Source organism: Plecotus auritus, assembly GCF_963455305.1.
Source record: "Plecotus auritus genome assembly, chromosome: 3".
NCBI classification, from domain to species: domain Eukaryota; kingdom Metazoa; phylum Chordata; class Mammalia; order Chiroptera; family Vespertilionidae; genus Plecotus; species Plecotus auritus.
The window spans coordinates 95457285-95484458 of NC_137772.1; the positions used below are offsets into that span (position 1 = coordinate 95457285).

Below are 27174 nucleotides of genomic sequence, written 5' to 3' on the forward strand. Positions count from 1 at the left end.
GTGGTAGAACCTGGCTGGTTCTGAAAAGTACTCTCGTTTTTTTACACACCTCCTTTCACACATAGAATTTTTAAATCTGGAGCGACTTTTAACATTCCGTGCTTCTGTAGTGGATAAGTGAATTCTCTCCAAAAACCCAATTCTAGGAAGTCAGTTGTGGAATTCAGGAAATATTACAGGCTTTCAAGAGGGAGCGCTCCCCAGAAATTACCTGTTTCAAATTCAGGCCATTTGGATAATCAAAAGCCTGACACATAGTTCTATATACAGATGTGGAGTTAAAATTTGGCTTCTTCTGTCTTCACCTTGCACAGTCCCAAACACTGTCCTTGCAGGTCTCTGTATATTTTGGCCCAAAGCAACTGCCAACACTGGCATTTTCCTGCTCAGTATGTTGTGAATTCGTAAGCGAATTGGTCAGCCTCTGAGGACCACATCTCAGGCAGGAGAGCTGCTAGTGTGATAGCTGTCCCTTATCTCCCTCCTCCAGAAGGACTTAACTCTGGGAAACCTTGGTGTGGCACCAGGATCCCACATGTTTGAGGCTCCCCCAGTTTGAGAAGGCTTGCTGGGACAGTTCTGCATCTTCTACAGGCTCCATTTATCAACAATGTCAGCCCTCTACCTGCCTCTCTCTGATGTTAGGACTCTTCCATGATAAGTTCGTACTACTATTACGTTAATACAGAAAAATAGTTAATTTATGTCATTAGTTTTGCTCAAAATTATAATTTTAAAAAGTCTTACATCTCATTTAGTAATTTTCTTGGAGGAAGAATCTATGTTTTACTGTTCTGTGCTTGGTATTCAAGTGGATGCTGACCAAGTACTACCAGTAATCAAGTAATTGTTCTTCTATCCTCAGACACTTAAAGGTTCCAAACCCCTGCTATTGATTCCTTGACTTCCCTTTCCTGGTCAAAAATACGTGTTTTGCTTTAAATTGTGTGTGTTTAACATGAGTAGAGATGGTGAAGTTAATTAATGTTGCTTTGAAGATTTACTAAGAGTCTTGGAGATCATTGCAAATGATCTGGGGTATTTCACCACCATACCTGAGAAGTACTGTTCCTGTCTATAAAACTCAGGTGAGACAAAAAGCAGGACTGAAGGAAGAGAGCAGGACATAAGGTTTCACATTTGTTACTGAATCGCCATGCACACGTGCACACACACACCCAGCTTCCCGTGAAACCTGTCGGCTGAAGCTTCCTCCTCCCCATGATCTCTGTGCCATGCCACGCGGAGCTCCAGCCCTCCTCTCTGTTAGAGCCACACTACTTTTTAGGTCCTCGCTACACCCTGCCTACTCTGGATACATGGCCTTTTATTTGCTTTTTATATTTTATTTTATTTATATACTAGTGGCCCAGTGCACGAAATTTGTGCACGGGGTCGGGGGGTGTCCCTCAGCCTGGCCTGCACCTCTCCAATCTGGAACCCCTCAGGGGATATCCAAATGCCAGTTTAGGCCTGATCCAGGATTGGGCCTAAACCGGCAGTCGGACCTCCCTCTTGCAATCTGGGACCGCTGGCTCCTAACCGCTCACTTGCCTGCCTGATCGCCCCTAACCACTCTGCCTGCCTGCCTGCTCACCCCCAACTGTTCCCACCTACCCCCCCAGCAGCCTGCTCGCCCCCAACTGCCCCCCCCTGCTGGCCTGCTTACCCACAACTGCTCCCCCGCCGGCCTAATCGCCCACAACTGCCCCCCGCCCCCCTCCGCAGGCCTGCTCACCCCCAACTGCCCTCCCCTCCTGGCCTGTTCGCCCCTAACCGCCTCTGCCTCGGCCCCGCCACCATGGCTTTTTCTGGAAGGACATCCAGAAGGTCTCCTGATCTAATTAGCATATTACCCTTTTATTAGTATAGATATATTTTTTTATTGATTTTTTTACAGAGAGGAAGGGAGAGGGATAGAGAGTTAGAAACATCGATGAGAGAGAAACGTCAGTGAGCTGCCTCCTGCACACCCCCTACTGGGGATGTGCCTGCAACCAAGGTACATGCCCTTGACCGGAATCGAACCTGGGACCCTTCAGTCCACAGGCCAATGCTCTGAGCCAAACCGGTTAGGGCTAAGCCTTTTTATTTTATAATAGTTTTAGCTGTACAGAAAAATTGGGAACACAGAGTTCCCATATACTCTGTAACAGTTTCCCCTATTATTAACATCTTACATTAGTGTGGTACTTTTGTTACCATTGATGAACTAATACTAATACATTAAAATTAACTAAAGTCTGTACTTTATTCAGATTTCCTTCATTTTTATCCAGTGTCATTTTTCCCAGCATCACATTCAGGATATCTTACACTTAATCCTCATGTCTCCTTAGGCTCCTCTTGGCTGTGACAGTTTCTCGCACTTGCCTTTTTAAAAAAAAAAAAAAATCTTTATTGTTGAAAGTATTATATAAGTCTCTTTTTTCCCCACATTGACTTCTAGCCCACCCCCACCCTTCACCCGAGACATTCAACACCCTACTGAGTGTGTGGATGGGTTGTGCATATATGCGTACAAGTTCATTAGTTGATCTCTTCCCACTGACCCTCCTCTGCCTTCCCTCTGAGATTCCACACTCTGTTCCATGCTTCTATGTCTCTGGATCTATTTTGTTCATCAGTTTATTTTGTTCATTAGATTCCACAGATGAGTGAGATCATGTGATACTTGTCTTTCTTTAACTGGCTTATGGCTGTTAGACTATGCTGTTCATCAAGCCCCTCACTGATTCCCTACGCCCTGCTCTTCCCTCACCTCTCATCTTCCCTGGTCCACCATCTGGAAGCCTTAGGGAGACTCCCCTGAAATTCATGGCCATGGCTGACCTTCCTGTGTGAGCTGTCCCGGCACGCTGCACCTCTCTTCCTGAAACTGTCACAGAGACATGTTTATGTCTGCAGGGATAGTGATTGGATGAAAGTTTCTCTCCCCAGTTTCACAGAGCAGAGCTTCCAAAAGGCAGAGACTATTTCAGCTTACCATTCATGCAGAAGAGGTAACATAGCGGGGCTGAGACGGCTGTCATGCCTGCTTGCAAGGTTGGCCCTTGGCCCTGAGAACTTGGCTGGTAAACAGCTCTTTACACTGATGTGATCAGAGTGGCCCACTGTGTCTAAACTGCTTATACAAACAATGTGGTTTATGCTGAACACCTGCTTTCCTTCTGGGATCTGGACATTTGGAATGTGCCTGGCAGAGGGTGCTAGTGTGACCAGGCCCCAGGGAAAACCTTAGGCTGGCATCTCTAATGGGCCCTGGGCAGAAACACTGCATGCATGTCGCTGCATTTTGCTGCTGGGGTGCACTCTGCGACCCTCACAGGAGGGAGAGAGCATAAGGAAGCTTGCGCATGATTTCTCCAGACTCCACTGGTGTCTTTTTCTCTTATGACTTGACTGTGTATCCTTACTACATACACCACTGTAGTAAATCTTAGCTGTTAATACAACTATGTGCCGACTCCCACAGACTCCTTATAGCAGACATTCAAGCATGGGAGTGGTCTTGGGGACCCTCAATGCACCATCATATCCCCAGAACCTTGTACAGTATTTGACCTTTAATAAGTGGTTCATTACCTATCTGTTGAAATGAAAATGAAAATGACCTGAGGACTGAGGCTAAATATGTCCTGTGGAAATTCTCCACAGAACTAAGAAATACTATCATTTATCAACTACATCCTAATGACCCAAATAAAGAATGTACATACTTCTGAAAAAGGCAGAATTAAAAAAAAAAAATCAGGAAATCTAGTAGGTCAAAGCCTATCAGAATTTTTTTCACCAAGATGAATCTGTATCTGGGCTGGGGAGGGGTGGAGAGACGGCAGGACCTTCACTCTGTCCCACAGGAGGTTGCCCTGGCTTTCCTGCCTCCCCCTCCTCCACCCCCACCACCTTGCAGTGTTGGCCAGTTCCATGTGTAGTGACACCGAGTATCAGAGCTGTGAGTGCTTCTCCACTTTGGTGGCACATTGGGAATCACCTGGAAGGTTGTGTTTTTTTAAAATATTGTTGAAAGTATTACAGATTTCCCCCTTTTCCCCCCCATTGGTCCCCTCCCCTTGGCTCCCTCCCACTAGGCCTTCACCACACTATTGTGATGCCAGGCCTCAGCCCTAGAGATTCTGATATAATTAGTCTGGGCACAGGGATTTCATTGTGCAGCCCCTCTGACACCCCCACCCACCATCCCTCCAGCACCGTCATGTTTCACAATCATATTTCACAGGCTTCCACTCTGGTTTCCTGGCTCACAGCTAGTATGCAGGCACACTAATAAGAGTAGGAAATAACACTGTTTATCTGAACAGTATAAGAAGGGGGCAGCTGGGACAAGCAGGCCAATTTCAGAAAGGTCACTGGTAAGAACATCCCTGTGGTGCAGAACAAAGTCATTCTTGAGAATGTTGTTTTTAATGATGACTAGCAGTCTACACCACCACTCAGCCCCGTCCTTACCCCACCCCCAATATACACTTCACATTATACAGTATATATGATAAAGTTCATTAATTTTATTTTGAATATTTGGTAAGAGCTCATTAGCAGTGATGAAGATGCGTATGTTACCTGTTTTAGGGATGCTTCCCCCTCCAGTAAATGTGAGCACACCCATTTCCATTTTAACTCTTCTCTAGGGAAGACAGGACTCTGAGATGCATCAGCTGTTAATTGGCAGAGCTGTGATCTATCTCCTTTGTAGCACCTGCATGGCTGCTCAGGGAATCCAGGAGCAGTGGCTAATAATTGGGTGAGGTAAGGTTATCTCGGTCTTGAAAGGAAGGCAGAGACTTTGACGTGGATAGAAATGTTTTGTTCTCAAATAGAATAGGGGAGAAAGAGAGAGAGAGAGAGAGAGAGAGAGAGAGAGAGAGAGAGAGAGAGAGAGAATAAAGGTTGCCAGGTATAGAAGGGTGGGCTCCATGGAGAAAGTTGGCCTGAGCTGGGATGACTGGGATTTAGACAGGTGTGACCCAAGGGGGTGAAGGGAGTTACCAGCGCATGCACTTCCCATGCACCCCATCTGCCTTACTCAGACCTAGAAGGGAGTATAACTCAGGAGGAGGCTGGAGAATCTCTTTAGGATATAATTGTACTTATTCTCTGCCTGGTGCTGTGGCCTAAAGGTTGCAGGAGAATTCCAAGGTAAACTGTGATTAGAACCTCAGCTCCAAGGAGACTGACTCCACAAAAGCTGACTAAACAGGCCTGCAAGGACTTGGCCTGTCGGGGGCCCTGCGGTTGGCAGGCCCAGGCAGGGAGGAACAAAGCCAGGAGACCTCCTTTACCCAGGTGTGGAGAAAGGCAACAACTTTCAAAGCCCATCATCTCAGGTTTTCATTGTTAACAAGCCAACCAGGGTAATTAATCACTAAGTGGACACTAATCATTTTGCTGCTCGTTTATCTTCCCAGTGAATGCTTTTCAACACAAGTGTTTACACTTCCAAAGACTGGAGACTTTTAAAAAGAGTGGTGGGGTGTATGGCTGCAGGAAATGAGCTCCTAGTTTGCTCTGCTGACTTGTCCATAGGCCAAGGAAATTCAGAAAGTAAAAGAATTTCTAAGCAAATGTACTTTTAGGAAATGAATTGTTTACCTTGTTTACCTTTTTTTTTCTTTTAACACATATGAAAGGTTATCTGCATTGATTTCATTGGAACAATGGAAAATGGTCAAAAGACAGTATCTTTTTTTTTTTTTTTTTTACGATTTTAAAAACTGATTTTGAGAGAGAGAGGAAGAAGGAGAGAGAGAAACATTGATGTGAAAATGAAACATTGATTGGCTGCCTCTTGCATGCCCTCCACCAGGGATTGAGCCCAAAATTCGGGCATGTGCCTTGACCAGCAATTGAACTAGCTACCTCTCTGTGCATGGGACAACACCCAACTAACCAAGCCACAGCAGCCAGTTTGTTGTTTTTTTAATGTGAACAAAACCCCAATATGTTTTTATAGGTTTTGTCTTGTTTTTAAGAAATGATCTGGGTAAAAGATACTTTGGATCTTTAAAGATATCCATTTGGTCTATTTTTTAAATGGATGATTTGCCTAAAATTATTGTATCTAAGTTTTAGTAAATGAATATCCTGTTGTTTAGAGTGTAGTTTCCAGAACACTAACCTGAACAGGCAGAAAATGGTTACCTAATTTACATGGCCTGGATTTGGTCATCAGGAGACTAATAGCAGAATGCATACAATTATTTTGGTTGCCTTCATGATTAGAGACTAAGTCAATAATAGTCAATATTGTAATAACTACCTATGGTGCCAGAGGGCACTTGAAATATCTGGGGGAGGAAGGTCACTTTGTAAGCATATGATTGCTAACCACTGTGCTGTACACCAGAAACTAATACAGCATAATATTGAATGTAAACTGTAATTGAAAAATAAACATTTTTTAAAGCCTGGTTTTTAATTAATTGCCAAGGAGATAAGGAAGGCAGGGAAGTGTGGGCCATGGGAACCGGAAGCGTTACCACAGCCCTTGCATTTGGGCACCTAGGAGAGTTGCTCTGGGAAAGAACACTGGGCTCCCAAACTAGGAAGGCCAGGACTCCCATCCTGACTGTAATCTTGAGTAAGTTATCTAACCTCTTAGGACCTCATTTTCCATGGCTGAAATGGAGCTCACGATAATACCTGTCTTTCAGGTATATTAAAGTATGTAAAGTTTCTAGCACAGGACCAGCTACAAGATAATTCTCTACAGGTTAAGTCTCCTCTTTCCACTTCAGGGTCTCATACATCTTCCCCACCCAAGTATCTTTGAGCTAAATTCCACCACCACTGATTTATTTCTTGGAGTTACCACTCTGCCTTTCCCCTCTTTGGAAAAATGAGGTCCAAAGAGATAAGATAACTTTCCCAAAGGACAATCTAAGAAAAGACCTTGAGTACCTAAATTCACTTGGAAGCTTCAAAATATATGCTCTGGAGGGTAAGCCCCATACTGGTTTTCTTTAAAATATTTCCAGCATTAGCTACTTCAATCCTTTAGACCCGTGGTTGGCAAACTGCAGCTCATGAGCCACATGCGGCTCTTTGGCCCCTTGAGTGTGGCTCTTCCACAAAATACCACGGCCTGGGCGAGTCTATTTTGAAGAAGTGGCGTTAGAAGAAGTTTAAGTTTAAAAAATTTGGCTCTCAAAAGAAATTTCAATCGTTGTACTGTTGATATTTGGTTCTGTTGACTAATGAGTTTGCCGACCACTGCTTTAGACTATTCACATTAAAATATGAAATATTGGTGCCCATGTACTTTCTTTATTTGAAGAGGAGGGTGGGAAATCAGTCTTTCCCCTCCTCTTCTTGGAAGTTGTGGAAAGCAAAAGGAAAATAAGAAATGAAAACAAAATGTTCATTTTCAGCAAAACTAGGAGGGAGTTAAAACCACAAAGAACAAAGTAGATGGAAGGGCTACAGAAAGCAAGGGAGCATACAGGAGGAGGAAGAGGAGAGATGATTGTAGAAATCAGAATGAGTCAGTAAGACATATTTTTAAAGGGGAGAGATGGGGTGAGGAACAGAATCTAAGTCTCATACTTCTACAGAAGAAACAACATAAAAAAAGGGAAGCAGGAATCTCTTGAACCTAATTTAGTTGTGAAAAGTAGAGGTTATGGGGTTAAAAAAAAAATCACACACTTGTAGGGAATGCCCCTTGGTAAGCAACAGGAAAAAAGAAAGATGGGTTTTAAAAAACCTCATAGCTGCCTTTCTTTACTGGCTGGGGAAAATGGATCTAAAACCCTGGCCCATAAAAAGGATTCCTACTAGTCTGGGATGTGGACCTGTAAATATTTGGTCCAAGACAAACTTACTTGTCTCTAAGGTGAGACATCAAAAAGAAGCAACCCAGGTGATTTGAAAGGTTCAAGAAATAAAATAAGAAAAATGTTAGGAAAATTGAATGGTAGATTAAATGTTGCCAAATAGCAGGTGGAAATAGAAAAAAGTATTTTACTACAAATGTAAAATATTTAATGAATCAGTTACCTCGATGAAGCCTGGGCACAAAGCAAAGAGGCCATTGGCAGTAATAGTGAGACAAGAGACAATGTGTGAGCTGGCGAGATTCAGGGTAGAACTGGGAGAAAATATAAAACATCAAAGAAACGGGAGAAATTGGAAGGGAAATAGAACATAATAAAAGCACAGGTAGGAGCTTAGAGGATCAAAATGAGAAAACCAAGCAAAATGAAATGGATATAAGAAAGATTTATTAAACAGGAAAGACTCAAAAAGAGCGTAATATTGATAGAAAAACCTAGTAATAATTGTGCTATTAAAAAACCAAAGTTACTTTAAAAATACTGATTCAAAAATACAAAACAAAATATAAAATACCAATGAACACAGACGGGGTGGGGGGTGGGGGGATTTGCTGGGGGGGTGGGGGTGGCCAGGGAGAGGTCAATGGGGGAAAAAGGAGACTTATATAATACTATAAACAATAAAAAATTTAAATTAAAATAATAAAATAAACATATATATATAAAATAGACTCAAGCAACTCAATAAAAGAATAATAAAATGTAACAACGTGAGATTTATTCAATGCAAAGGTGGTTCAATGTTAAGAAGTGTATATGAATTCACCATATGGATGGCTACAAAAATGTATTTATCTTTTTAGATGCTTAAAAATGCTTAGTAAAATGCAACTTTCATTTTTGATCTTTAAAAAAATGTAATGAAAAAGCAATAGATGTTTACTTTCCTAACATAAACCTAATTGAAAATCAACATTATGTTTAAAGGAGAAATTCCAATAGCATTTCTACTAAGTCAGGGATAAAATATAAATGTATAAACAGAAAAGAGAGAAATTGGACATGCAAAAATTGAAAAGAAGCAAAATTATCATTATTTGTAAATTACCTATTTCTATACTTGAATAACCCAAGAATTGTCTGAAAAAGATTATAAAATAAGAATTCAATAAGGTGGCTTAATATTAAATTAATATATAATTTTCAAAAGCTTTCATACATTTAAACAAATAATTAGAAGAAATAAAAAAAGAAAAGACATTTTTTACACTTATAATAGCAACAACAACAAAAAAGCTAGAATAACCAAGAATAAGTTTAGTAATTACTCCAGATCTACTGGTATATGAGAAATGCTTTAAATTGATCCTGAAAGACAAAGAGCAGTCTTAAACAGCCCTGGCCGGTGTGGCTGGTTGGATGCAGTGTCATCCCATGCACCAAAGGGTCATGGGCTTAATTCCCGGCCAGTACACCCAGGTTGTGGGTTTGATCCCCAGTCAGGGCACATGTGGGAGGCAGCCAATCAATGTTTCTCTCTCACATTCTTTCTCATCGATGTTTGTTTTTTTCTCCCTCTCTCCCACTCTCTCTCTAAAATCAATAAAAAACATCTCAGGTGAGGATTACAAAAAAAAAAAAAAAAGCAGTCTTAAATGCAAAAGTATACCATAGTTTTGGATAAAAGGAGTGAATATCATAATGATGTTAAATCTCCTTGTGTGTAATTTCAATTAATGCACTACCAGGATATTCTTGTAACTCAACAAGTTGATTCTAAAATTCATATGAGAAATTTAGGAAAAATATTCAGAAGACTTCTTTAAAACAAGAATAATAAGCATACACTAGCCATCTCACATGTTAAAATACATTTTTAACATACAAAAATTAAGATAGATAATCAGTAGAAATATGCATAGACCCATTCGCATACTAAAAGTATGTGGTAAAAGTAGCATTTGAAATCAGTATAAAAAATATAGATGAACTAAATAAATGATTTAAAGACAATTAAATAGCAATTTATAAAAAAAAATAAAGTTAGATGCATTCATCAGGACAAATTCCAAATGGATCAAAGATTAAATGTTAAAAGGTAGAGGTAATGAAGAAAATATAGAGGAGTCTTAAAAATAGAATTCTTCATGGAAAAAATCAACATAAAATCCAAAGACAAGATAACTGGGAAAAAATATTTGTACCTCATGTCACAAAGAACTAATTTTCTAGAAACTGAGAAGTAAAAGAATAAGCCAACAGAAAAATAAGCAAGGAAATTGACACTAAATGAATAGGAAGTACACCAAAATGCAAATGCATTTTTCTTTTGACTAACATGGTTCTGGAAATGTATATACCTGCAACTGTGCAAAACAATTTATACTCAAGATTATTCATTAAATCATTGCGTGAAATAACAAAAGATTGGAAACAACTTGAATGTTTATCTATAAAGCGCTAATTAAACAAACTATATGTATCTTCATAATGTATTCAGGTTATCAATTTCTATGTAACAAGTGACCTCAAAATATAGTGGTTAGAATAGCAGTGGGTTATTCTCTCTCAAAGTCCTGTGGGTTAGGTAGGTGGTTCTCACTTAGGAATTCTCATGGAATTGCAGTCAGATGTTGGCTTGCTGGAATCATCTGAAGCCTCCTCTGTCTTCATTGCCATTCCTGGTGCAAAGGCCAACATGGCTGAAATAGCTGGGGGCTGGCCAAGCATCTCTCTGCCCAAGGTCTCTCTACATGGCTAGCTTGGACTTCCTCACAGCATGGTGGTCTCAGGGGAGTCAGACTTTTCTCCAACCATCCATCCTCCTTGCCCCAGGAGTGTCCTAAGTGGCAGGAAGTGCAAGTAGCCAGCCTCTTCATGCCTGACCTACTGACATAGCCTCCCTTGCACTATTCTCTAATGGTCAAACAAGTCACTGAGGCCAGCACATACTCAAGGGGAAGGAACTAGAATCTACCTCTCAATGGAAGAGGAGCAAAGAATTTGGGGCCATCTTTAATGTGCTACATAATGAAAACATACGCAGTTGTAAAAAAAAAATGAGGTTGTTCTCTATATACTGACATGGAAAACCTAAGTTTTATTGTTAAGTGAAAAAAGCTAAGTACGGAACAATGTGAACAATATCTTTTGTGCAAAACAGGAGTGGGGCATAAAAATACCTATGTGTGTTTGCTTCTATTTTCATAAAGAATGTACACAAGAAATCAAACAAATGATTATCAATAATGAGAGCATGGGTGGATAGGTTCAGAGGTAGGAGAGAGACATCTTAATGTATGCCTTTTAAAATTATTTTGATTTTCAGAATGAATTGAAAGAGAAAATACTTGGATCTTAATTCCAAAAGTGCTCAATCTTGCTCATTTACTTGGGGTGCTGGAGCTATTTGGGAAAGTAATAATGGATCCTATTTTTGCAGTTTCATCAGTTTCCAAGGAATCTAACATTTTACCACCACTGTAATAAAAATCAACCCAGAAAATGGTCCACTTGGTTATAAGTTTAGTTACAGCTAACAGCCTGCACTGATGATACTGCCTACAAATGAATTGTCATATTTGTGCTGGCTTGAGAGTATGGGGTAGAGGGTTATTTTCCTCCATTGTCAAAGCCAAACTACCATTTAAAATGTTGAAATTGTCAGAGGAGATTAGCTGGTGGTATACTGGCTCATGAGAGCCAATTGTTATATATTCAGGAGTTTTGCAAGCCATTTGTTAAACCATTCAGAGTTTAAAATCAACCATGGTGACTGATTCCAGAATATAAACAAATAAACTAATTTCAGGTTGCAATGAGTGTTATAAATAAAAAAACACAGGGAAGTGTGGCAGAGAAGGAACTGGAGGGTGTTTGTTTACACCAGGTGATCAATCCAGCAATGTGGCATATGAAAATTATATTGACTTTTTCAATAAGACAGGATTTCCACTATTTCTGTTACTGTAAGAACAAGTACCTACACGGGCTGTATAAGGATTTTCCTTAAGTAGTTAACATTTATTGCAGTTATATGTGCAAGGCACTACATACTTTGTGAGTATTATCTCACCAAGCATCATAACACCTTTGTGAAGTAGGCACTATAATGGTTTCCATTCTGTGGAGACAAAATTGAGAGTTCAAGGTGGAAAGTGATTTGCATGAGACAATGAGCCGCAGAGCCAGGCTCCCAATCTGGTGGCTTGGCTCCACTGCCCACTCATTTAAGCATCATGCTGGAGATCCATTACATATTATCGGAAAACTCAGAAACACATGAAGAAGAAAAATAAAGTCACCCATAATTCCAGCTCCTAAAGAAGATCTGTGTTTTTTATATAGTCTGCCCACAGTCTCATTTTCTTTCTTCTAATAAACGGCATGGTTTTTCCAAGTTCACACTGTCCATGATCAAGTGTAAGAAAGTTTGAGAGGTTCGTATTGTAATGACTAATGGAAAGCTTTTCTGCACTGTTGCATCCCTACTGATTTATCTGTACACTCGTTGGCCAGCAATTTGCTTTACTTTTCTTAAGTATTATGGTGATATGCATACACAGTCACAATACATATGTTACCTGAAAGCTTGGTTAATATTAAATACACACACACACACACACACACACACTATTTTTTGAAAGAGCTAGGTCAAAATCAATTCTAATTTTCCCAATCACAATCACAAGATTATTACAATAATATTTTCAAATAAGTGTGTTGAAAAAGAGAAGGAAAAAGCAAACCTAATTTCTCTTTAATCAGAGGGTTTTAACGTTTTTTTCTTTTTTTTTTAAATATGTTTTATTGATTTTTTACAGAGAGGAAGGGAGAGGGATAGAGAGTTAGAAACATCGATGAGAGAGTAACATCGATCAGCTGCCTCCTGCAACACCCCCTACTGGGGATGTGACCGAAACCAAGGTACATGCCCTTGACCGGAATCGAACCTGGGACCCTTGAGTCCGCAGGCCGACGCTCTATCCACTGAGCCAAACCGGTTAGGGCAACATTTTTTTCTATGATAAGATAATTTAATGGCCCCAAAGATTTTCTATATTTGGGAAGCTGGAATAACGTGTGTGTGTGTGTGTGTGTGTGTGTGTGTGTGTGTGTGTGTGTGTTTCTGATGCTCATTAATCATGGACACCAGGTTTAGTTAGTAAATTTTCTCTGCAAATTGGGGCATCTTGAACTTTCAAAATGGCACTTCTTAAATCTGGGAAAGTGTTAGAAATGTCTCTGTTAATTGATTATTTTTTGTCAAATGCTTAGCTTGAAATATTTTTTGATGGTTAAAGAATTTATAATGAAGTTAAAATTCATTGTGGGAGAGATATATGCTAATAACTGATCATGAACATTAACTAAATGAATGACATTAGCCATGACATATATTTTGAGGTTGTTAACCTCCATTGTAGCTCTTAATTTTTAAAATTTTGATTTTTACTTGGTTTTCACTTTTTTTTTTCCCACTCTGATTTTTTCTTCTTAGAGTATCAGTCCTTGGTTTATGTGGAACAAGGCCTTGCTTTGTCAATGGGTGATTGGGTCTGGCTGGCCCCGCCCATGGGATGATGCTCTGATTGCTCTGTTGAGCTCCTGAGTGATCCATTCTTGAGTGACTTGTGACTTTGGTGTCTTTTGTGCTCATCACTAGTGTTTTCAACCCTTTTTAATTAAGATCTTTAATGAAGAGTATGCTTTAATGATATTATTTCTGCAATGTGAGCTAATTATTCTAATATTTTCAAAGACCAACAAGGCGAGATCTGAAACCCAGCTCTCCCACCTACCGCTGGTGCCAGTGCTCTATCTGAGCTTATTATTCTAATATTTTCAAACAAATGTGTTCAGTAGAGCTGAAACCAGAAAAACTAACTTTCCATAAGCAGAAATTTAATTTTTTCCTAACATAAGACAAAGCTAATGGTCTAAATGTTTTTCTACCCTTGGATAAGGTAAAACAAGTCATGATCAGAGGGTGCTGTGTGTGTGATCTATGTTTATTAGTAGCAAATTAGTAGACATTTTTTCTCTTGAAACTTCCAGTTTTATTTGATTGATGCATTCTAACTACAGTGGGCCTCGTGGACTTTCAAAGGGAACATATTGATCTGAGAAACCATTGGAGATTCCCATGAAAACCTGTTTTATTTAGTTTGTCATATGCTTAGTTTAAAAGTACTTTTTCTGAGAGATGAAATGTCTTCCCTGTCTATCTCTGTTCTAATTAGCATCAGCTGTAGTTAGTCTATGGCAGCGGCATATAAAGAAATTCAGGGACTGCTGAAGTTCAAAGCCATGGACCAAAGCTTGTTCTGAGTTGCTTCCTCTGTTACAGAAGAGAAAAATGGCCAGGATTTGGGAGCACTTTACTTTTTGTAAGTGTAATGTAAGTTCATTTAAGTCCAGTTTTGGACACATTGAGTGTTGAATCTTACCTCACGTTTCAGGCTCCAAATTAACCATTTGTTTAAACAGTGGGAAAAACTTAAATTTTAAGTTTTATTGAAGTCTCTCCTATTTAGTAATTCACTCCAACTGGATGTGTCTGACATAGGGTTCTTATGAAGGGTGCATGAGTGAGTGTGTATCTTTCTTTCTATTCTCTGTTGAAACATTGGAGAGGGGGCCACTCAGTGGCTGAGAGCTAAGACCAAAGACCAACAAGGCGAGATCTGAAACCCAGCTCTCCCACCTACCGCTGGTGCCAGTGCCCTGTCTGTAAAACATGGGTAATAGCATGCCTACCTCACACTCACAGAACTAAAGCACTTGGCTGGGGCTTGGCACATAACAAGTACTCAAGTACTGAACTGGTAGCCATGATCCTGTTACCATATTTTTCTGTGTAAGCGCCTATGAATCTACACTAAATGTTGACAGGAAGCTGCTCGGTGAGGTAGACATCAGGCTGCTATCAGCCCCTCTTCTCCTTAAGCCAACTGGAGCCTTTCCCCCCCCACCCCCACCCCCATTGTGGTGGAAGCGAAACAAGTTAAAAAGGTTTGCATTTGGAAACTGGAAAGCAGATGCATAGAGCAGTGACTGCCTCTGTTTGAATGCACATTGAAATCAGTTTTCTAATGCTGCCTTTATAAAGATGAGTTAAGCGATCCATTGACATATCATTATCACATTCTGAAGTTAAACAGCCACAGGACCTATGAACTCTCATCATGCAGTTAATTATTCCTGGATTTTTCTGTGCTCTTAAAACATATTTTATTTATTTAACCATCCCCTGGGAGCACGGGCTGCCTTTGTCCCCATGACAGGACCAGTGGTGTAAAACCTCTGCATCTGTCAGATTTCCCCATGTGCAGCATAATTGCCTGATTTCCATTTGAAAGTACAGCCCTGACATTACAACTACATAGACCCACCAATGATAACAATGACGTGCTGACACCCACAAGGCGGTCCGGGGGGCATAATGCCAAATGCACCCTCGCCTTCAGATGGACCAGGCCTGAACTTACAGCTGCAGTGAAGTGGTCCTTGGGAACAACACCACCAACAAAAAAGAATAACGTAAAGGAAATCAACAGATTAGCATCTGTGTGAGTCTGGTGAAGCCAGATGGCTCTCTGTGGAAATGGAGCGGCCCTGCTTTCTCCCAGTAACCCCGACCAGCAGACAGCAAGCCTGCTAAGAAGGGAGAGCAATGATCTCATTCCTCAGCCAGGCACATACACGATTTGCCTTCTTTCTCTCACACACAACTCAAGCTGAAGGAAAGTTGGAAAAGAAGAAAGGGTGAAAAAGAAGGGGTGGGGAAGGTTGGGTTGTTACAAAGAATGAGCCAGTCAAAGCCCAGCGGAGGGGTGAGATGCCAGGCCCTGGCCAGGCCCAAACATTTGAAAATAGGACTCAGATGTCCACAAAGGAAGGAGAAAGGGGAGGCAAAGGGCCCCTGACAGATCCTTATCCCTCAGCTCTCGGCCATGAACTCCACCTCCAGAGGCTTGATGTGTGAGTGGATGAGAGGTGGGGCAGCACCAACTGAAGGCACCAAGGGATGAAGCTCTGGACTCCCTTGGGGAAGGATGGTGGACAGTTTTTAAGTTCTTACTAATGAAAATCTCCATCTCTCTTCACGGGCTGGAGGCCTGTGAGTTTGTAATAGTCTGGCCTGCTGGACCAGGTCAGAAGCCAGACCAGCCATCTGCTTGGATCAGTCTGCCCTGCCCCTGGGCTATGCCCTGGGGTGGAGTGAGCTGAGGGCCTTGGAGCCAGACAGGGTTCCGGGTAAAATGAATGTAACAGGTTTTCGGTAGAGGGAGAAGCCTTGCCTCGAAGGTCCTAAGGCTGGAGCAGGGCTCAGCCTGGAGTCATCCTGCCTTCCCCCGCTGAGCAAGGCATTTACTTCTCATAAACAAGTCTGTTCTCTGGAAATACAGCCAGAGGCCCGGCTGATGGACACCAAGCAGACACCAGAGGCTGGAGTTAGAGCACTTGCAGAGGCTGCAGAGGGGCAGACGTCCTAAGAGCTACTCTGCACGCTCAGTGGATGTTCACACACTCAGGGGCTCCAGAGGGCTCCAACCTGGAGGGTTGCATCCGAGAGAGAGCGCTCCCCTGGGAGCCACAGAGCACACCAGCAGCCTGGCTGGATTCCCTGGGCACCTGAAGTTGGTCTCACAGTGTTTGTTCCAGAGTAAATAGTAGGCTCCAGGGGACACCAAATGCAGGAGATAGCCATGCGTTTACGGTGGGAAATGATTATTTCAATCATAATAAACACTGAACAAAATCCTCTCCATTTTCAACCAGGGCCAGGGCACCTGCTTCACAAGGTCTGGCAGTCTCCGTACAGCTGCCAGCTGGGAGCCGAGGCCTCAGGCTCCTGCTCTTCTCTTTCCAAAAACAAAACAAAAAGCTGCCACATCACCAAACAACTGCTCTGCTCTTCATCTCATGGGCAATGCTACCGCCTTACAGAGCTCATAGTCCTGGGTTGGGTTCTTGCTCATAACTGAGCTGAAGGACTTGGAAGGAAAGCGTTCAGGGAAAGTAAGTAATAATCATCTTCTCTTGCCCCTACTTTAGCAGGGAGACCACTTGATAGCAACATTTTAAAAAATGAAAAGTACTGGCATTTAAAGATGCTTACTAAGTGTGGGTAACTCTTTTAAGTGCTTTGTATGTATTTCATATAATCCTCATGACACCACTATGAGGCAGGTCCTCTGATCATTCCCATTTTACAAAGGGGACATTGAGGCACAGAGATGTTAAGCAACTTTTCCAAACTCACACATCTGGTAAATGGTAGAGCCAAGATTCAAACCTGGTTCCACCTGGCTCCAGGGTCCATACCTTCAGGCTATCCTTCCATTTTTGATGTTGTAATAACATAAACAGCACATGTCCTGCCTAAGCTATTCACCAGTACCAGTGGCGTGGTCTCAGGCCACCAACTCTCCCCAAGTTTCTGTTTCCTCATCTGTCAAGTATCTGGAAGAGCTGTCTTATTACTGGGTTGTTGCCAGGAACAGAAATAACGTGTAACATGTGTGCAAGGCCAGTGCCTAGCATGTCGTGGATGGTCAATAAATGTTAGTTGTTACTATTATTGTATCACATTCATCTTTGGGCTTTTGTATTTTAATGACTACACACACACACACACACACACACAAAACACCCCCCGACACACACACAAAACACTCCTCCATCCTCCCCCCCCCACACACACACACACAGACAAAAACAGAAAACAAACAAAAAAACCACCTGTGGGGTAGGTGGGGCAGCTGCCACTACCCATTTTATAGCTGCTGAAACTAAGATACCAAGCCATCAGGTGGTGCAATTTGGACAAGAACCGTATCTCTTCACTCAGCACTTTTCGCTCAGTCTAATCTGGAAGCTGTAGCTCTGTGCAACTATGGGCCACACCTGCCTATTTCTAGAGACAAGACACAGGCGCTATCTATAAGAATGAATCAAGTTATTCAACTCCTAGTTATTCAGGTCCTAGCAAGCATGAATCACAAAATTTTGTGTAACCTTAAGATTTTCTTTATTACCTAGGTACAAATATATTTTTCACAGACACTAAGTACAGCTGCGTAGTCCATAGATCACCGCACTGCAGCCCTCTCCCCATGCCGCACACATCAGAGAACATTTCCAACCCTCTCCATGGCAGGTGATCCCACGCCTGCCGCGGGAAGCAGTGCAGGAGCGTTCTGTGCCGTCAAGGAAGCCTGCGAAGGGCCCTGGGCGTCCGGCTGCCCTCTGCCTTGATTCCCTCTCTCCTAACTCTGCCCTTCCTGTGATTTTCACATTTTCTCTTCCATTTTACTTTCAGGTTTTCTCTGGGGAATGCAGTTTTTGTTCTATTGCTTCATGCAACTTCCAAGGCTGGGAATGAAAATTATTTCCTGGCTGAGTGCCTTTCACATCCAGGCTGTGTTGTGGGGTGATTCATAAACTGGGGGTCTGGGTTTCCTTCCTCCCCTCCCCCTAATCCCATCATCATTTAAAACAAGGCACTGCATGGAATGAGCTCCAAGGCCCAAGGTCAGGGTGTCCTCTGAAGGTGGCCACTGGGGCTTTTGCTCAGAGGCAGAGATTCAGTGGAGCTGTAGTGATGGGAGCAAAGGCATTCATTCCTGTTGGAAGAAAACAGGAACAGCCCCTCAGCCAAACTTGGGACCTATGAGAACAATCAAGACCCAAAGTCTCAAAGTGTAAGGGTTGGCTTTGAACGGAGACTATAAAAGCACATTTTCCAAACTTGTCATGATTGTGTTTCATTTGTAGACTTCTATTCTCAAGGGGACAGTGAGGAAGAGATGCAGCTTAAGAAGCTTTGAGCTAAGGAATGAAAATAAGTTACTTTGTTACCATAAAACTGAGTAAGGGTAAATTAAGTCAAGGGGCCCCCTTCCCCTCTGTTACAACAGAGCACAGAAACCAGAGGGCAGAGTGTCATTAACAAAGGGATGTGTCTTTGTCTGATCTGAAGACTGTTCTCTGTCAGCTGCCTCCACAGAGTCCTGTCCAGACACTGGACTCCCTTCAGGCTTCCATTCCTCAGAATCTGAAACAAGACAGACGGGTGAGTGAATCAGTCAAGCCTCAGACCGGTCTTTGCAGTCAGGGGTGTCTGCCTAAGCCAGGCCCCAGAACACACAGTGTGGCACAATGGGCTTTCTTTCCCACCTCCTGGGCAGGAACTCATCTTCACAGCCCAGGCCAAAAAGGTGCATACAGGCCTCAGCTGTGTTGCCACATGATTTTTTCTCATTCCACACTGTGACATCTTGTTGGTCACATACCAAATCTTTCCCTGTCCATAACTCACATAAAACACCGAGCATCCAGACTTGCTGCTCTGCGACTGGCCACAGGGGTGGGGAACCTTTTTTCTGCCAAGGGCTATTTGGATATTTATACCATCATTCCCAGGCCATACAAAATAATCAACTTAAAAATTACCCTGCTGTATTTGGCCAAACATTTAACTAACCACCTTTATTGCCTTGGCAGGGCCAGACTAAATGATTTTGCGGGCCTTATACCGCCCTCGAGCTGGAAGTTCCCCACCCCTGAAGAGGTCTGCGCATCAACAGCACAGAGGCAAATGCTCATACCCAGCATGGCCACTGCTCCTTTAACAGCTCTGGGCCTCATTTGTCCTCATCTGAAAAGTGGGGAAATAATGATTACACCTGCCTCCCAGGGTCATTGGGATAATTAAATTAGATGATGTCTATAAAGTGATTAGCACAGTGCCCCACATAAAGTACAGACTCAAAGATGCCTATTCTTAATTCTAAGTATGGAAAGGCGGCCCGGGAGAAAGCAGTGGAAAAGCCCCTGGCTCTGTGAGCCACGGCGAGGAGGGAGGGAGAGGACTCAGAGAAGGAGTGAAACAAGCCTGGCTGGAAGACACTGTCTCCACCTCCTGCTCTCCCTGCAGTTTCATTTGGAAAGGTCAGCATCTAAGATTTTAAAGTCATGTAGCATTCCTTTTTTTTTTTACACTAACCATTGTTCCAGACACATTCAAGTTCAGAGAGGCTCACGTATTATATTTGAGGCTCTAGTGTCCTAGAAATCAGGAAATGCAGGAGAGGCTTCTATCTCTAGCCTCTGTTCCCAAATGAATGAATGAATGACTTATTTCACCATTAGGGCCTGTGAGCACCTCAGACATCTTCCTGAACCTGGGTCAGTGATTAACTTTGTCTCAAGATAAAAAAGCCATGTGTAGTTTCCATCACAATTAGACTGAGACAGAGCTCAATGTGCTAATGTACTCGGCACTAATGAACATAAGTGATGATATACATGTAGAAAGGTTGGGCCACTGGACCTCTCCCCAGTCTCTTTCCAGTCTCAGGCCCAGGGTGAGGTGAAAATTTGGAAAAGGACCCTCTAGAAAAGAAGGGGGGAGTTCCTGGGACACCTAGAACCATGTCACTGGTGCAACTCCAGGAAATGATTCATATGGGATATTTAGCTCATGCATAAATTGGGGCTAATCTGATAGGGAGTCAAGGTTCAAGTGTGCCATTTTTATAGGATATGACCAACTACAACTGGCCAAGTGGAGATGTCCTTAGCTACACATTCACCACATCCTCCCCGCACCTCTGTCATCCAAAAACGGAATCATGTTCAGCAATGTCTTTGAAAATTGTTAATTTTTCAGGTATGGGGCTTTATTTTTGTTTTTTGCTAATTGTCTACTAGTTTTATTACTTCAAGCACTCTTTATTTTTTTCACTTGAAATTACAGGGTTTATTATAGTACTGTTTTTCTTTGAAATGTAAACAATACTATAATTTTAAAAGGAATTAAATTTTCAAACATGGAAACAGGCAGGATAAATGATAAGGACAGAATGTTTGAAAAGTTTGAGATCAGTTTTATTTTGGTATCATTGTAAATAAAGAAAAAAGGAGTTCATTGCAGATAGAAATGTATTTTTTTTAATTGAGAAGATATAGCTGTCTGCCTCCAGATCTATAAATGTTCATCAATACTCCATCCAACATCTCTCTGTGCCTCAGTTTCTCCAGATATAAAAGGAGACTAAATAATACATCTATCTCCCACTCAACTCACAAGAAATGTTAAAAGGACATATGAAAGAAAATATCCACAAAATAATACTATAATCACAGAATTTATTTGTTTTGTGTCTTTGTAATTTTACCAAATGTTGAGGGTTACCCTAATGAAAATAAAAACAACCAGAAGGGGATGGAGTTCTTAAGAAAAAAAAAGGAGTAAATATAGCAAAGAAAACTTTGCCTTCACCTGTCAACACTCAGGGTCTGATTACAATGTGTGCCCAGACAGCACCATGATTTCTTTGTAACCAAGATGAATAATCTATTTTCTGGCTTAACCTCTCACAAAGAATTCTAGAAGTAAACTCAACACTAGAAAATAACATTTTTCATATCTCTTAGTCTCCCTTTTATTCAACACTTTCTGTTTTGTTTTGTTTTCCCTTCTAATTTATCTTATCAAAAATTTTCCACTTAGCTTTCCATTACTGGTTTATTTCTATCACTTGCACAGCATATTTTTCTCTCTTCTAATCTGGCCATTTTTAATTTTCTTATTTGTACCTTATCTGTGGTCCCTCTTCTCCATTTCTACTCCCATTTTTCTTACATTTCTATTAAACTAATTTTCCTCTTTCCTTTTCACTCCTTGAGGAAAATGTTCTGGTCAACAGGGAGAAAAAGATGACGTGCTAGGTTTGTGTTGGGAAGAGAACTGAGATGACATGTTGAAAGCTGGACAGGCCAACTATGACTCCATCAATGCGAGTCGATGCCACCTGACAATTCAAAGCAGACTTGCTCAGTCAGTCCAGATTTGCAAGACTCTCTTGAAATTTCTACCCTTATATATTTGACATTTTAACCCCAATCTAATTCCACAATCCAGATGGTGGAAGAATTTCCTTGTTTACTTGAAATGAATTCTCATACATCATCAATTGCTCCCACAAGACCACTGTAAAAAAAAAAGTATATATGTATACACATTGGTCACCACCCTCTAAGATTGCCTATTAGTGCCATCAGTTTCCTATTCTAAATGCTCATTGTGCACATTGGGAAATGTTGCCTTCTGGTTAATTAAGTTTTATGATTCATTGAGAATTGAAATGTACATCATCCATAGATTACTGATATCTACACACCTGAAATAATCTAAATACCAAAGCTAAATTGAACAAGATTAACCATTCTTTGAAAATTCAGAGGAAATAGCAGGACTCACGGGATAGCAGGGTCATTGCAGGTATGTTGTAAATGTGCAGAAGTGAAACATAATAGGGTTTCCATTTGTTATGATGTCACTGTGGCTTTTGATATGTGACAGCACAAGTCGCATGGGAAATGAGTGTACCATGTGAAGCACTTATGTCTTTTTAAAATGTCTCTCCTCTGTTTTGAAGTATGTTTATATGTTCAAAAGAAAGTCATGACCTGCCAAGTTACAAAACACTGTATGTGTGACAATCCCAATTTTGTGGGAAAAAAGTATGTATGTATACACATACACATGCATTGTCACACACACAAGTCTGGGAAGATAGGCACCAAAATTTTGATAGTAGTCTTTCTGATGGAATTACTGATGCTTTTGCTGTCTTCTTTTGGTTTACCTGTACTTTCTGGCTTAAAAAAATAATATTTAAATATTCCTTCTATAATATAAATGAATGAACAAATAAGCCTTCTTTAGTTGAACAAACTAACACAGCCTAGTAAAGAAGTAAAAGCACCACAGAAACCCATTTCAATATAAAATAAAATTGATTAAATTAAAAGAATGGTTGCAGAAAAAATCTTTTTCTCTATGGAAAACAACCATCACATGAGTCATATTCTCATATAGGAACTTGGGGTGCAGGAGTGATAGCAATGTGAAGTTTCAGGAAGTGCTGTTATTTTTTAGGAATGTTGGTGGAATTTGGGTCATTGCTCATTACAGGCAGGGCTCCGTGGGTCATAGAGTGTCTGATTTGGGGTTCTGATAAGGGATTCTTACATTGGCAATTAAAATAATTTCTTAGGAATTCTGTACCTTTTTTTAAACTCCCGAGAGAGTAAGATCTGGGAAACCACCCTTCTGGTTTTAATATGACTCTTCAGCATATTGGGCGGGGGGGCTGGCTTGAGCCTGAAGTCAGGCCTTCAGTTGAGTTGTCTCAGTTGTCTAGGCTTCACCCCTCCCGCTACTCCCCAGCACAGGGCTGTGGTTGGGCGTCGTGTCCCTCTGTACCTCTCAGCCTGGCCCCCTCCTGGACTTTATTTGGTTTGCTCTCCATGTGTTCTGAACATCTTCTATCCTATCACTTGGTTCTGTCTGGGTTAATTTTACAATAAATCCACCTGCTCTGGGGAAAGGGCAAAGTTGACCAGACAAGAGGTAGTGACAGAGAAAGGAGCCATGAATGCTAGAAGTGATATTTTTGGAGGAAAACTTCACCAGCAGGAGAATTTTATCCTAGTAATAAAAATGGTGCAATGGATTCCCCAGCTTTCAGGAGGGGGTTGCCATTCTAGAATCACCTACCCCTGGCCTCCTATGTCTACCCACAGGCAAAAGAGGCCACACCCTGGAGGCCTAGTTCTCCAACATCAGAAGCCCCTGCATTCTCTAGAGATCAGAGAGGCCACATCCTTGTTCTTTCCATCACCTGCACCTTCTCCTAAAGGTTTTCCATGTCCTCGGGGTCTATCCAGCGTCATCTGTGCTTGAAGGTGGCCCTGTAGCACCTTGCACTAAGCTGAAGTCCTGACTTCCATGTGCATCGCCTTCTGCCTGCTGATCTACAGCCCCTTTGTGCAGCAGATCATTCTTATTTTTTTTAATCCTCACCCAAGGGTATTTTTTAATTGATTTTTAGAGAGAGGGGGAAGGGAGGAAAGAGAGAGAGCCTCCATATGAGCCCTGACTGTGGATCAAACCTGCAACCTAGGTATGTCCCTGACCAGAAATCTAACCACATTTTAGTGTATGGATGACGCTTAACCAACTGAGCCACTCAGGCAGGGTTCATTCTTATTATTTTAAACCCCTGTAGCACCTCTTACAGTTTTGTGCCAAGACTCATGGATTTATTAAGTGAATGAACTCTCAACAATAGGGTCCTAAGTGATTAAGCAGCTGTCATTCCTGACATGTCTTCTGCACTTTACAGTTTTCAGATGATATGTTAATATCTCTTCCAGTCCTCAAAGTTACCCCAGAAAGCAGGCTGTTGAAAAGCTGAGACTAGGGGCCCAGCCCTAGTCTATGACCTCAGCCCTCACAATGAGAGAAATAAAGCATCTATAGAACATTGCTGTGTTAACAGCTCAACTAGAAAGACTGAGGTTAAAAACAGCTATGCCATTCATCAGCCCCAAGTAGAAAAGGTCAGGAGGAGTTAACAGCCACACTTATAAAGGCCTCAGAAAGGCTGTTGAAATGCTGAGACTAGGGGTCCAGGCTCCTTAACCTGGCTCCAAGCCAGCTGGACCCAGGTCATCGGACACGTCTGGGGAAAGCGCTCGTATTGTCAAGACCCTGCAAAGTGAGGGGCAGGGACCTGGCAATAAGTGACCACAAGCGCATCCAAGAATCATCCATGAGGGAGACTACAAATAGTGGGGAAGTTCTTCCTGTTGAGAAAATGGAGTCAAATTTGGAGGAATCGGCAACCCGCTCTCCCTCAGCAGGCAGACTGCTAACCCCTAACCTCAGTCAGGAGAGGGACCCTCCCCCACTAATGTCCACCCGAGGAACAATTAGAGGTTGGTGAATAAGTCCTCCAAACAGACTTAACTGCCGTGAACCCAGCAAGTGGACACCCTGGGCCTATGATTTATAAGGAGGGGTCACTAACAGAGAGGGGCCAGGGCAGCTTGCCTACGTGCTCTACGAAGGTCAGCGTGGAACCCATTACTATAATCACTGGGAAAATCAGTTAGGAGACAAGTGGAAGCAAGCTGAAACTTGAAAAGACACTAACAGGGGTCTGGCAGATGCCGGTAGAGCCTGCCAGCAGGGACAGCTGGAAGGCCAATTTTTTAGTCACTGCTGAAAGGTGGTTGCTTAAATATCCAAGTCAACACACTGATTTCACTCTGGCTCAATACTCCCCTCTAATTGCACTGGGGAGTCTCTCCACAGAGACAATCTAACACCCAAATACAAAGTACAGTGAAAGGAAAGCGTGTTATTGAAGTGCAAATGAGGCCCTGGGTGCAGCCTGCAGGCCTGGGTCCCACTGGAGCTTTTCCTATTGCCCCAGCTGATGGGTCCCCTCTTTAGAGAAAGCTGAAGGAAGGGATGAACATCCCATCTCAGCTGGCCCTCGAGAGGGGTCCAGGTGGTGTGCTCCTGCCACCACCACAGCTGTGTATGCTGCCAAGACCCTGAGACATTTTTCAGGAGCAAGAGTCCTCACAGAGGAGCAAGGCTGGGCAGAGCCTGCTTCCCACACCAGGGAGCCAAGTCAGATGGAAATGCCCCTGGGGAGCGGTCATACGTTTGTCAACCAGGTAATTTAACCTCTGAGGTTTGTGGCAGACGTGATCAATGAGTTGAACCTGGAATGTTTTCCTGACTGCCTAGCCTAGTGCCTGGGAAGCAGGCAGATCTCTGAGGTAGCAAGATCTAACAGCCATTTAATTTGGGAGTCCTGACAGGTTTGGGCTACTGGTGGAAACACTTTCCCATAATGACAGCCACGTGGGGGCCAGGAGGAATGGCCCTGGGGCTGCGGGTGAGAGTGGGGGCTTCTGCAGTGACCCTGGCAGCCTTCACCTACTTCATAGCTGAGTATGACATTATCAGATACAGCTCAAACCCCATGAGAAATGGGACCTAAACCTCGATGAAAGGCCAGGTACTGAGAGCGGGTGGCACAAAACCTTCCAGGCTAAATTCTATACCTGCTGTCAACCATTACAGAGAAGGAAGAAGCCTGTGTCCTGTTAAATTCAAACTCAAATTAGCTGGGGAAGTTGTTAAAAGAGTTCTGACTCGGTAGGTCTGGGTTTGGGTAACTAAAGTGAGGCCCAATGGCCCACTGGCTTTGTTCTCATTTCTCCAAGCCTCTGGCTCATGTTGCATTTTATATCAGTCCCTACAGTGTGTCAGCAATTCCATATTCTTGCATCTGCAGGGCACACCCAATAATCAGAAATCTGTTCAAATGGGGCCCAGAGGATCTGAGAGAAGCATGGCTGGACCATAGTGAATCCAAGCAGTCCAAGTGCAGCAGCGTCCCATTTGGGGTAAATGACATCATTTTGGTCTGTTATTCAGAGGGCTCACATGGACATGGTCTGCCCCAGACAAGCCTGAAGATCAAGTCTTATTTCTCCCACTTACGAGTTGTGGGCTGTTACATAAATTATGTGACCTTTCTGAACTTCTAGTCTCTTACCTGTGTTATGAGAATAGCCATGGGACTAATTCCATACTTAATAGCACTGACGGCTATTGGGGGCTTGAGCATTCTCAGAAGCATGCAACTGTAGGAAATGCCTGGGTAAGGGCAGAAAGTCCACTTCGAGCTTCGAGCTTCCCAGAATCCAAGATTCCACCTGACTCTAGGCCAGAAGGAGGAAAGCTGTGCTCGGTCTCGTCTCACCAGAATTGAACAGAAGGTGCTGATCATTCCCTCAACCTCAGACACGGATCAAACTAGAGAGAAGTCTTCAGGCATCTTGGGCAATGCCCAATGCCAAGGGCTCAAGTGACACTCAATCTAAGAGACACTGTCTAATAAAATAACAATAGCTAACTCTTTATAGGAATTATTAAACTGTTCTAACTCTTCACATGAATTATGCCATTGTCTTACGAAACTTTCTCAGTGACCACGGATGGTTTTTGAAAAATCCCTGGGATGCTGTACTCTGTAACAGACATACACTGCTGCCTTGTCTCAAAGCTTCACTCCATTTGGGTCGTTTAAGGTGGGGTTTCCAGAAAGGGAGAGGGTGGCAGGGGCTGCACAACCCAGAAAGGAGAGGTGTAGGGGGTGCTGCCGCTACAGGGACTCATTCTGCAGGCCCTCCCTGGCCCTTCATCATTTCCTGTGACCCACCCTCAAAACCCAGCTGTGCCCAAGCATATGGTGGCAAGGCCGAGTGGGTCGCCCACACTTCTCATTAGGAGGCACACAGTGAGGGCAGTGTGCAGAGTAACTCATTTAGTGGGGACGTGGAGACTATTAGTTTTTCTGAGCATTAGAGATACTCAGAGGGGCCTCCCTGGGACAGTTGGGGTGGGGAGGTGAGTGGGTTGGGAAAGCATAAAAAAACTTATTCAAAATACAGTAAGCAGCTAGTCAAAGGCTTCCGGCCAGGACCCCAAACTCCACAC

The 27174-nt window shown here is 42.5% G+C and overlaps 1 protein-coding gene across 1 annotated transcript in view; it reads left to right on the forward strand.

The window, feature by feature from the left end:
• RNASEH2B (ribonuclease H2 subunit B) overlaps positions 1 to 27174 on the forward strand; it is a 133795-nt gene that overhangs the window by 95768 nt on the left and 10853 nt on the right. The window lies entirely within an intron of this gene.